Source organism: Mustela lutreola, chromosome 2 (assembly GCF_030435805.1).
Source record: "Mustela lutreola isolate mMusLut2 chromosome 2, mMusLut2.pri, whole genome shotgun sequence".
Classification (NCBI taxonomy): Eukaryota; Metazoa; Chordata; class Mammalia; order Carnivora; family Mustelidae; genus Mustela; species Mustela lutreola.
Window position 1 is genome coordinate 119,293,341 of NC_081291.1, and position 11,866 is coordinate 119,305,206.

Sequence of the window (11,866 nt, forward strand, 5' to 3'; positions counted from 1 at the left end):
AGCAACAGAAAAGGTAGGAGTCAGCATGATTAAGACCTGGTGGAAGGTTAATACAGATTGGGATTTTCCCCCTTCATATTAAGCTCTCATCAGACAAGAAAAAGAGAGGTCTCCTGAGTTAGAATTCCATCTAGAAAGCCTGGACCAGCTCCTTGCTTTGAAACTGTACCCCACCAGGAAAGGAGAGAGGAGAGCTTGCTTGGTGGGGAAATGGTCCCCTACAAGTGCCCCCCAGAGCCCGGCCCACTTACCCATTAGACACAGTACCTTATAGGGCCCGTGATAGTTTTAGTAGCTCACAGAAATGTTTTCATTTTAATTTCATCTAAAATAAGAAGAAAATGAACATAATAATGATGACTATATAATAATGAATCCAGCCTGGTTTATATTCTTTACACCAACTTTACAATGGTAAAGTGTAACTTTTAATTATTCTCACGGAGGAAGGGAGCCATGATGGCAAAATGCTTAGGCTCATGAAAATCCTCATGTAGTCCTGCCCCGACAAGGATACTTACCAAATGGTGCTGCGTGAAGGTGCTAAACAAGTTAAATTACTTCATGAGACAACCTGCTCTTCCTTACTATTCTTTTCTCACTGTAGATCTTGCTGAGAGTGTCTTTGAGGAGAAAAAATAGCTATATGGGTCAATAAGAACATTAAGATCACATTTCCTCTGGGTTTCCAGTAGTGCCCTGCCCAGCATGGAGTTAACATTTAAGAATTGGTTCGCATTTAATTGAAATTGATTGAAAGAAAAAGCACATTTATTTATTTATTCATTATTTTTTCATGTAAGTATTCATTCATTAAGTACAACAGCTATTTTATTTTTTTTTAGTGCCACCTATGAGCGTGGCACTGACTACACTAGGTGTTTGGGATATAAAGGGAAATAAGGTAGACATTGTCTTTGAACTCAAAGACCTTCAGATAGAGACAATGAAATAAAACACAAAAATGACATTTTTAAGGAGTAGGTGATCAGTAAAAAGGAGGTGGAAGAAATCCCTGATTCCTAATTTCCATTTTAAAAATGTGTCATTTTTCAAATTAAAAGATTTTCTTCTATGGTATTGAGACACAAGCTAAAACAGTCATAAATACATGAAATGGAGATTCAGCATTGTATTTGGTAGTTGAGATTCTTGAGCTACTTAAAAATAAAGGATATTTAATTAAAATTAAAAGGATCTTTAATGGGAACTACTATCGTTCAGTTGACTGAGTGGGGGGCCAAGGATGAAGAATTGGTGAGTGTTCTTTCTGTGAAGGGGCTAGAGTTGCTGGTGTTGAGCCTTCTAGGATTCCTGCTAAATTTTGACATTCAGCTTACAGAAGACTATGTCTTAATAAATCTCTGGGTTTTAAGGAAGCCCAGCTCTATTCATTTAATGTCTCATAATGAGACTTCAGATGCCATGTGGATTTTGCCCCGCCCATTCATGAAACATATTTATTGGGTCCCTACTATGTATCAGGCTTGGTTTGGTTTCCAGAGAGGAGCAAATGGGCCACTTTCCCTGCCCTCATGGAGTTTACATTCTAGTTGGAGACAGATAATAAAATTTGAAATAATGGACAAGGTAATTCCAAGTTTCTATAGTACCATTCCAGTGAATATCTCTTATTTTGGCTTTTTGGTAACAACAAACCAGTTTTTCCTGGCATATGGTATTGGTAGACTATCAGTCAAGGCATTTTGTCGGGGCTAACCACAAAGTGGGCATGTGCCCAGGTTTGGCCAGTTAGAGTCTCCTTCCTGAAAATTTGAAGGGCTGGGTGTTAATACCATGGGCATATGGCCAGATTCTGAAGAAAAGCCACCGCTGATATCACAGAATAGTCATGGACAGTCATAATGGGCTGGACCTGTAATTTCAGGCTAACTCTTGCTTTATTTCACCATTGATATTACTGAGTTATTAAATTATGTTGACCCTAAATTCCTGGTGCCCCCTTTTTGCAAATCAGTAGGGATTGTTATGAAGGAAAATTTAAGCATAGACCATAGGATGATGGAATCAGCATGGAAGAGAGCTTGGAGATTGCACAGATTTGGGTCCCAAATAAAGCTTTGTCACTGGATAGCTGGGTAACACCTGTAACAGCAGTTCTGTGGGGTTTGGGGGTGTTTTAAATCTAGGTGGCCTACTGTAGTGTGCATGCCCATAAATGTCAGCTCTTTCCCCTTACCTACACTCTCTGCCCCCACACCCCATCCCATACTATCCTCATAATTCCTATGTTGCCAGATTTGTCGGAAATTTAAAATGTGCAATAAGAACTCAGGGGAAAGACAGGAAATAGAAAAAACTGGAAAGCCATCTAGTGAATTCTCAGATATTATGGGCTTGGAGTCAAGTGTGGACTGAAAACTCAACAACTGGCTAGGTCTGTGTCTCGTGAACTCTGCCTGGCATGAACACTTCTGTTTCAGCACATCTGTGATTGCCATATCACCAGCATTTGCAGAATGGAGGATTAATTTTATTGTGCACTGGATCAGCAGATCTGGTGACATAATATTGCACTACGAAGAAGGATTACTCACCAGTTTCTGGATGCTACATTTTTAGAAACGAACTCCACTTAACGATAAGTGTTGGATCTAACAACTTCCCCCTTTTCCTCACTCCCACTCTCCAATCACCCAACCAACAAATATCACTTAATGCAAAAACCAGCTCTCTTGGGACCAGATGGATACAATTTTTCTTCAAGATAAAACTCTAGATATTCCCCCAAAGTAAAGGTTTTGTTATACTTCTTCAGTTATTAAAAACAGATGTGTCGTGTTTATAATGATGGCTCTGAGCAGTTTTTTCTCTTCTGGGTTTATGGAAAGCAATTTGCCTAGGGTAAAATAATATAGCATTTGTGAGTCATTTTTGAGGAAAAAGTAGGGAAATTATACAGTCTACAAGCCAGACAGGATTTGGTTATAAGGAAATATGGCTGTATCCCAAGGCAAACAAAGAGGAGACCTTGTTTTTATTCCTCTCAGAGACTCACTCAGGGCTTGGACTATCACCTTGTCACCTATGACCTCCATTTGCAGAAAAGGGCACATGGAGCTGGGCTTTTCTCCAGTTCTAGAGTTTGGCAGAGCTCAGTGGGATGGAGCGTCCTGTCCTTTCTGTACCTGCCACCCAGCCAGTCCCGTTGCCCTTCCCTGGTGTCTTTTTCCAAGCACTTTTTTTCATTCTCATGCGGGCTATCACAGAAACTTATTGTTTCTCTAGGTAGCGCATCTGAAAAATTATTTCTTCCTTTCTTGATAGCCTCATCTTTGTCCATTCTTCTGTCACTTCTGCTTGCAGATAGATGGTTAACCAGTGTTGGGCTCCTGTGTTCCTCAGCTGGCTGCGAAGTGTGGAGTGAGTAGGGCTCTGTGGATAAATGTAAAAATGAAGTGTGTGACTGTGTGAGTGTGTGTGTGTGTGTGTGTGTGTATTGGCAGTGGGCTTCCTTTGCTGAGTGCTTATTACATGTCAGGCACTGCTTTAAGTTAGTCTTGAGAGTTTGTTACATTTAATTTTCAACATATCTATGTGAGGTAGAGTTTAGACAGACCTGCATTTAAACCCTATTTTACCATTTATATATCTATATCTATATCTATATAGGCAGTATCTATATTTGTTTGGCTAATTCCTGTATTCTATATTCGTATGGTTCCAAAAAGTGCTTTATCTCTTATTTAGCCAGGGAAGGTTCTTTTTTTTTTTTAATTAAATATGATTTTTAAAAAGGATTCTCTCAGTTTTCTTTATGTTTGAAGCTCTCATAACCAAAATGGATATTTGCCATGTTCATTTTTGCTTTTTAACAGCAAAAGTCCAAAAAAATGATCAAAAGTATACAGTCTGCTTTCATTTAGTCTATGGAAGTAGCAGACAGTAAAATATAATAGTCTACTTATTCTGCTGTGATTGACAGCCAAAGCTTAGAGCAATTTCACTCTGATCAGATAGCAAGGTTTCTCCCATAACCTTGAGGTCCAAACCTCACTGCCCTTTATTGTGAAATTTTGTGCCCTTTAACCCTTTGGAGGGACAGAGTCTCACATCTTCTAAGTCTTCCCTCAGTCCTCCGCTGATGTGTACAGTAAATGACTGATTGTCTCTATTATGTGACCATGATAAACACATAGAAATACCTAACTCATTTTAGCAAAACTTATCCTAATTGGAACTATAATCAAAGGTTACTAGAATGCTCTAGAAACTTACCTGGGGACCTGGATTTGGTGTCTTCAGAAGTTTTGGTAAAGTAAGTGGTACCTTCTTTGTGCTTGTATTTTCCTTCCTTCCAAAGGGGGAATGAAGGAAGGGAAAAAAAAAAAATTGAAAGGAAAGCTAAAGCATCTCCTCTTGCACAGTCTTCCCTTCTTTCTCTGTAGCAGAAAGTGACATGGGGCCGTGGGGCAGGTTCAGGAGGTTATGTACATCAAGTCCTTATCACCTGAGCTATTTCATGTGTAATGGAAAACTGCAGCTGAAAACATCCCAGAGGAAATGTTCTCTCCTAGGGCAGCCAGCATCCTTTTCATCTTCACCTGAAGGCAGACCTCACCCAATTTAATGCATCATTTAGTTTGGCATCAGGGAAAAAAGCCTCCTTGGGTCTGCTCACAATGACCTTTGGGCTCCACAAAAAGACTGAGCCAGAGGGTTACTGATTCTCACTTCCTCATTCAAAACCCCTTCTTAAGGGAACCTGCAAAAATGGACATGGAGCCAAATGAGGAGGTTGAAGAGTGTAAGCCTTAAATGACAGAGAAGTGCTTTCTCTAAAGCTTCCTGTCCTGTCACCCAGGAGATAGGAGGAGCTCTGGATGCATTTATAGACATGTGGGAAGGAAGGGAGGGAGGGAGGAAGAGTTATTGAGAACCCACGATGTCAAGGCACTGTACCAGCCTTTTGGCATTATTACAGCCAATTGTCACAATACCATTTGTATTTTTATTATTCAACTCTATTTGGTAGATTAGCCAACAGGGGTTGGGTAATGTCTCTAAAGATGCAGAAATAAGGGGCAGAAACAGGATTTGAACCTAGGTCATCTGTCCTCCAGTTTTTCCCCTCTCATTTTTTGGTATGCTCTGGGGTCCAATATTGCCTCCAGAATCTCCAACTAAAATCAGACTAGAGTTCTGTCCATTGGAGGCCCTGCTGCCCTCTCAGCTGGAGAGAACCCAAGGCAAGGCCAGTTAATAGCTTGCCTTCATAGCCAACCAGGAGAGAAGCCCCTTGACCCATCAGGAGAAAAGCACAACTGCAGAGTGGCTGTCTGGAGGTGGGGCTGTCCCACCCCCAGACATGTCCCAATCTTGGGATATCTGCTGGACAATATTGGACCACAATTCCCTGTGAGTCAAATGTCCCTTACTAATTTCTTTATTCTTTCTAAATCTGAAAAAAAAAAAAAATCTTTGAATGGGGAGACCTTTGGTTGCTTTTCTACTAACCTGTATACTCTGTCTCTGTATCCTACAAATGCATGCTGAGACTATTATAATTTTAAAATTTAATTTGATGGTTCTGTGCACTAGTCATGTTTTATCTTGCTTAGAGTAAATCACTATGGAATTTCATGCAATCATTTGATCGGCGTACCATGATTTGAAAGAGGAGTTGTGTCTCTTTTCAACTGATAATCCTGTTTAATATCTGTGTGATTCACTACAAGATGCAGTTTAATGTTATCTGCCAATATTGTGTATAATATACGTGTGCCAAAATATTTCTTGCCTACTGTTATACAGTTTTGAATACAATGTTTGAAAGTTCTTTTGTGTTTTATCATTTAAGCAAAATATTGACAGAACAGGTTATCTTTTAAGAAGATTGGGTAGTTTCAATGTGTGTGAGAGATACTTGAGGAGAAATTCAGTGTAACTGGGTTTGTTATAGAAATGGTATTTTAATATTATGATAAATAAAACTCTTTCTTATTAAATCTTATATAATAATTGTTGAAATGATAACATCCTTTGTCACTTAAATGAGTGGTCTAAGAATTTTGAGTTACTGGACTTGGTCAGATGCTAACTTCACCGTTATTAAGCTATATATTCTTGGGCACATTATGTGTGTTCTCTAGATCTTATATTTCTCATCTGTAAAATGGAATAATAACACTTACTTACAGCATTTGTTTTGGGAGGTAAGAATTAAATGAAGTAACTCATGAATGTACCTGGTACATGACAGACACTTAGAAGATAAAATTTATTGTTATCAGTCCTAGAGAGCCAGGCTTATTTTTTCCTGTTTTGACTAATACTCTGAATTGAAAACTCTCAAGACCACAAAAGGACACCAGTCATAATGCACAAATATTTTTGGAATGTTTGGAAATGGAAATCAGCCTTCCTCCTAATCTGATCATTCTAATAGAAATGGAAATACACAAAGATAGTTATATTAAATATTTACATACAGAGACACTCCTGTCTATAATGCAGATGTTATGATAGATGTCAGTATTGGTATTCAGATGCTTCATGTTTGCATTAGTAATAAGTTGTGGTTAATTAGAGTAAGTAAACCAAGAATACACAGTAGTAGAATTTCCTTTTTCATCACCAAAGAATGTGTACATGTCACTTATGTTTAAAGAACTCGCCTTCTACAACTTACTCTACATATAATATGGTGACTATAGAGGTTTTTACCAGATGAAGCTATATAATATGACAAGTATTTCATAAAGGAAATTATTTTTATCTTAAAGGGGGAACTAAAAGCTACACACAAAACAACACATTATAACCCATTAGAGGTTTATTATACATGTATTTTTTTCTAAGCCTTTTTAAGGTGCATCTACATTTTCAATTCCTATTGTGTCGTTAGCTAAAGAGTTCTTAGAGGAGTTACCTGGTGAGTTGGAAAAAACACGGTTTCCTGTTCAAATGCAAACATACTTGGTGATACTAGGAGTTCTTGAGTTCAGTTTCTTTCTCTGTCAATACAGACCGAGGTGACTCCCTAGCAATACCAAGTTCATAAGGAGTTTGTGAAAGTCAAATGAGATTATATATATCAGAGAATTCTGTTGCCAGAGCACTATACAGATGCTAAAATAAATTTCCTCATTACGGTGTCCTAACTTGTGCCCTAAATATTTTTCCTTCAAGGGTTACTGTGGTCCATGTGTACAATGGAATATTACACAGCCATCAGAAAAGATAAATATCCAACTTTTGTATCAACATGGATGGGACTGGATGAGTAATGCTGAGTGAAATAATTCAAGTAGAGAAAGTTAATTATCATATGATTTCACTTACTTGTGGAACATAAGGAATAACATAGAGGATATCAGGAGAAGGAATGGAAGAATGAAGGGAAATCAGAGGGGGAGAAGAACCATGAGAGACTATGAACTCCAGGAAACAAAGTGAAGGTTTCAGAGGCAGGGCCGGGAGGGGGTAAGGGGAAAGGTTAGCCCAGTGATGGGTATTAAGGAGGGCACAGATTGCATGGAGCACTGGGTGTTATACACAAACAATGAATCTTGGAACACTACATCAAAAATTAATGTGTGGGATGCCTGGGTGGCTCAGTCTGTTAAGCCGCTGCCTTTGGCTCAGGTCATGATCCCAGAGTCCTGGGATCGAGTCCCGCATCAGGCTCCTTGCTCAGCAGGGAGCCTGCTTCTCTCTCTGCCTCTGTCTGAATATAGGCTCTCAAGACCACTTATATAATGGACAGGTATAGTTCCCAACAGTGACCTTCCTGACTCCCAAATCACAAAAAGAAAACCCCACAAATTACTGGATTTAAATACTCTTTCTTATAGGAAGTCTCCCTCAATTCACATTCATAAGTTTGATCAACTGTAAATCTGTCTCCTAACTATTTTGCCTTAATATTTTTGAACATCATTAGATATATTTGCCAATATAGACCAGGACAGTCAAAAAGGAAATAATTTGAGAGCTAGGCAGAGGGAAGGCTTTCCTAGCAATAGATGCCTTCAGGAGTAGAAATTTAGTCTCAAAAAGAATTCAGGGAAGCCTGGGTGGTTCAGTTGGGTAAGCGTTAGTTAAGCATTGGACTCTTGATTTTGACTTAGTTTATGATCTAAGGTCCTATGATTGAACCCTGCATCAGTCTCCATGCACCGCAGGGAGTCGGCTTGGGGATTCTCTCTCTCCCTTTGCCCCTCCCCTCCCCCTGCTGTCTCTCTCAAATAAATAAATAAATTTTTAAGAAAAAAAGGAATTCAAGTATGCAATTAGGTAGGGAATGGCATAAGCATTGACTTCCTTTCCTGAGCCACTTTTCTGGTTCCAGTTTTCTCTTTAATCCTTTGTACTAAATACATCATAATTCATATTACTGGCTTTCTGAAGTAAACTGATATTAGCATAATCAAAAAGACACAATATCTAAAAGCACTAGGATATTTTAAAACCAATCTGCTCAAGAAAAGATGATTATGCTTTACACAAGGAAATATTTTTACCATTAGCTTTACTTCTCTAACAATTTTCTGGCCAAGAAGAAAGCAATAAATACCTACTCATGCTCAACTAATCTCAAATAACTTTTTGACAATCCATTTGTTTTGAAGTGCCAAATGCATATTCAGGATGTCACCTCTCTGCCATTTCTTTATCACTTTTGTTGGATTTACTAGTTCAAAAGAAGTATGTCTTGCAGAATTAACTTTAATCACATGGATTGAGATCAATAGTAAAATAAAATATTACATGTTGTCAATTGAAACATTTCATCACATTTAATCTTACAGATCAGATTTAGGAGGTTATGAAATATGAACAATTCATGTAAGAACAATGAATGATAATTACTGAAGATGCTTGTAAGATACATTTTATCTGTTAACGCCCATTTGTTTTTCCAAAGGATGTTTTGGTCTGCCATTGACTCTTTAGTATTGTCCCTATTATCAGGAATAAGAAGAATATGAGTTGTTTAAGAAAATTTGAACTGGAAAACCCTACAATGTGCAAATAATTTAGATTATAATTAACAAAGAATGCAGTGAAAGTTCATACTTCACTAGATTTTTGACTAGATGTGATGACTAAAATCTCTTATCAGAACTTTGTGAAGGAGATTACTAACTTCAAGGAGTCAGCTTCATCTTTCTCAGACACTATTTTTCAATTATATTAGTCAGGGTTCTTCAGAGAAACAGAACTGTTAGTAGCTATAGAGATATACGCAAGAGGAGTTCTCTTATAAGATTTGGCTTGTGTGATTATGGAAGCCAAAAAGTCCCACAATCTACAATCTGCAAGCTGGAGAAACAGGAAAGCTGGTACTGTACTTCCTGTTAGAGTCCAAAGGCCTGAGACCCAGGAGTTCCCATGTTCCAGCCTGAGAAGAGAGAAAGAATTTGCCCTTTGCCTTTTTGTTCCATCTAGACCCCAGTAGGTTGGATATCTTCCTACATTGGTGAGAGCAAATCTCCTTACTCAGATTTCAGTTTGCTGAATCAAATGCTAATCTCTTCCAGAAACACCCTCACAGACAAACTCAAAAATAATGTTTTATCAGCTATCTGGCTACCATCCCTTAGCCCAAGTCAGTTTGACACATAAAATTAACCATCATACCAACCCCATGGCCTCATTTGGTTGAGTAGCTAAGCATACTTTCCATGAGTAAAAATGAAATCAAAGCAGATTGTCGACTTCTTTCTTCTTTCCTTCTTTCTTTTCCCCTCCCTTTCCCTTTCTTACATTTATTTTTGTCTTTTCTTTTCTTTCCATGCCCCATTCTGTTCATCTTTAAAATGAAAATGGACTCACCAGCTCCATGTAATCAAATGTTATAAATCAATGTAATTATAACCAAGAAATTAAAGTTGTATTAAGTTAAGTGAAAGTTTAGGTCTCAAATAAATATGAAGGTGGACTTAGAAGAAAATGTATAAACTCTCTTTTTCTTTAATATTGAAGTAGGCAGGATAATGCTCTCCACTTTACTTCCAAGGATGTCCATATCCTAATCCCTGGAACCTATAAATAAATTACATCATACAACAAAGGGGAATTAAGGGTGCAGATAGAATTAAGATTGTTAATTTGTGGTTTTACCTCAGGAAGGTTATCCTGCAATATCTGGGTAGACCCAGTATAACCACAAAGGTCTTTCAAAGTAGAAAAGGCACACTGAAGTGGTGGTCAGAGTAATGTGATATAAAAAGAAATCAACATGTAATTGTTGGCCTTGAAGATGGAGGAAGGGGACTGTGAGTTAAGGAATGTGAGAAGTCTTTAGAATGTGGAAAATGCTAAGAAATATGTTCTTCCCTAGACACTACAGAAAAGAATTCAGTTCTGCTCACACCTTGATTTTAACCCAGTGAAATGTGTTGAACTTTCAACCTATAGAACTGTAAGATAATATATTTGTATTGTTTTAATGCAGTAAGTTTTTGGTAATTTGCAGGAGCAATAGAAAACAAACACAAATCTGTTCTCTTTTCTATAATTTCTCTTTAGTATTAATTTCACTGAGGAAGAATTTGCAAAGGAGTCTGTCTGTCTTAACTTGGTTTATGGTAAAAGGAGGAATTGCCTAGAGTGAGTCAAAACTGGTATTTTCTGTTGGCCTTGAAACTGGTGTATTTGTAGAATAAAAGCTTTTATTGTTATTCTGAGGCATTTTCTATTTTATTTGCAAGAGCTTTGTTGACTTTCACTGATTTCTTTCTTAGCCTGAGTTACCCGAGAGAGCAGAGTCCGAGAGAAGAATTTGCATTTTAGGTAGTTTACTTGGGAAATGATCCCAGGAATCAGCAACTGGAAACATTTGTCCATTGGCTCCCATTTCCTGTTGGTTGAAGGTTGTCTCAGGGAGGTTAACTCCCCAGCACCTGGGCTGTGCAAGCATCCATGTCCAGTAAACTCCGACTCCTTCAGTATCAGAGAAACAACATGGCAAGCCAGAAGATATGCTTGAAGCAAGATGTGGTCAGTATTGGAACTCTTCACCCCTTTGCCGTGTAACTGTCACCACAGCCACAATAGCAAATGGAATCAGAAGATCAAGAGGAAGTGAAACAGGCCACAATATGGTCTACTCCCTGCTTGCGCCACATACCAAGACCAATTTGTCATTGAATCTACCAAGTGCTCCCTTCTTTGTATGCTAGGTTACTGGGAAGAGGAACACAAAGATAAGATGCAGCAGTCGCAGCTTCCAGGTTAATGGAATTCCCACTATTTTCCTTAGTAGAAGCAGTGGTACCAAGACCTCTAATCCTGTCAAACCTAAAGATGTGGGCACAGGAAGCACACATTCTGTAAGTAGACCACTGTGAATGATAGTGAGGAGGGACAAATCCTTCTACCACCCCTTGATATCTAGACCTATTTATTCTAGCTACTGGGGGCACAGCACAGCTGTTTGTTTAGTTCATATACTTGATTTTGGTGAATAATGTCCCAACTCCATATAGGCCTTTGTCTTGAGTAATCACTTTAATTGAGCCTTTAGTAAGCAATTCCACTCCTCCAGCAGGCTGGCTGTTTCCAGGTGTTGTACTGTGTGGTAGAAGTACTGGATCCCTCACTCATATATCTATTGTTGCCCATTCTTCCCTGTAAAATGGGTCTCTTGATTTGAAGTGATAGTATGTGCGAATCCTGTGACAGTAAATCAAGCGTGCTATATGCCCTTGAATAGTGGTGCTGACAGAGACACGGCAGACAGGAAAATTAATGCCATATGGGAGTGAGTATTAATTGCAGTAATGATGAATCACTGTCTTCTCCAGGGTGAAAGGGGTCTGATGTAATCAACCTGACATTAAGTGTCTGGCTGATCTCAAGCTTTGCTACTTTATTAAGGGCTTTATATCAGGTTGTT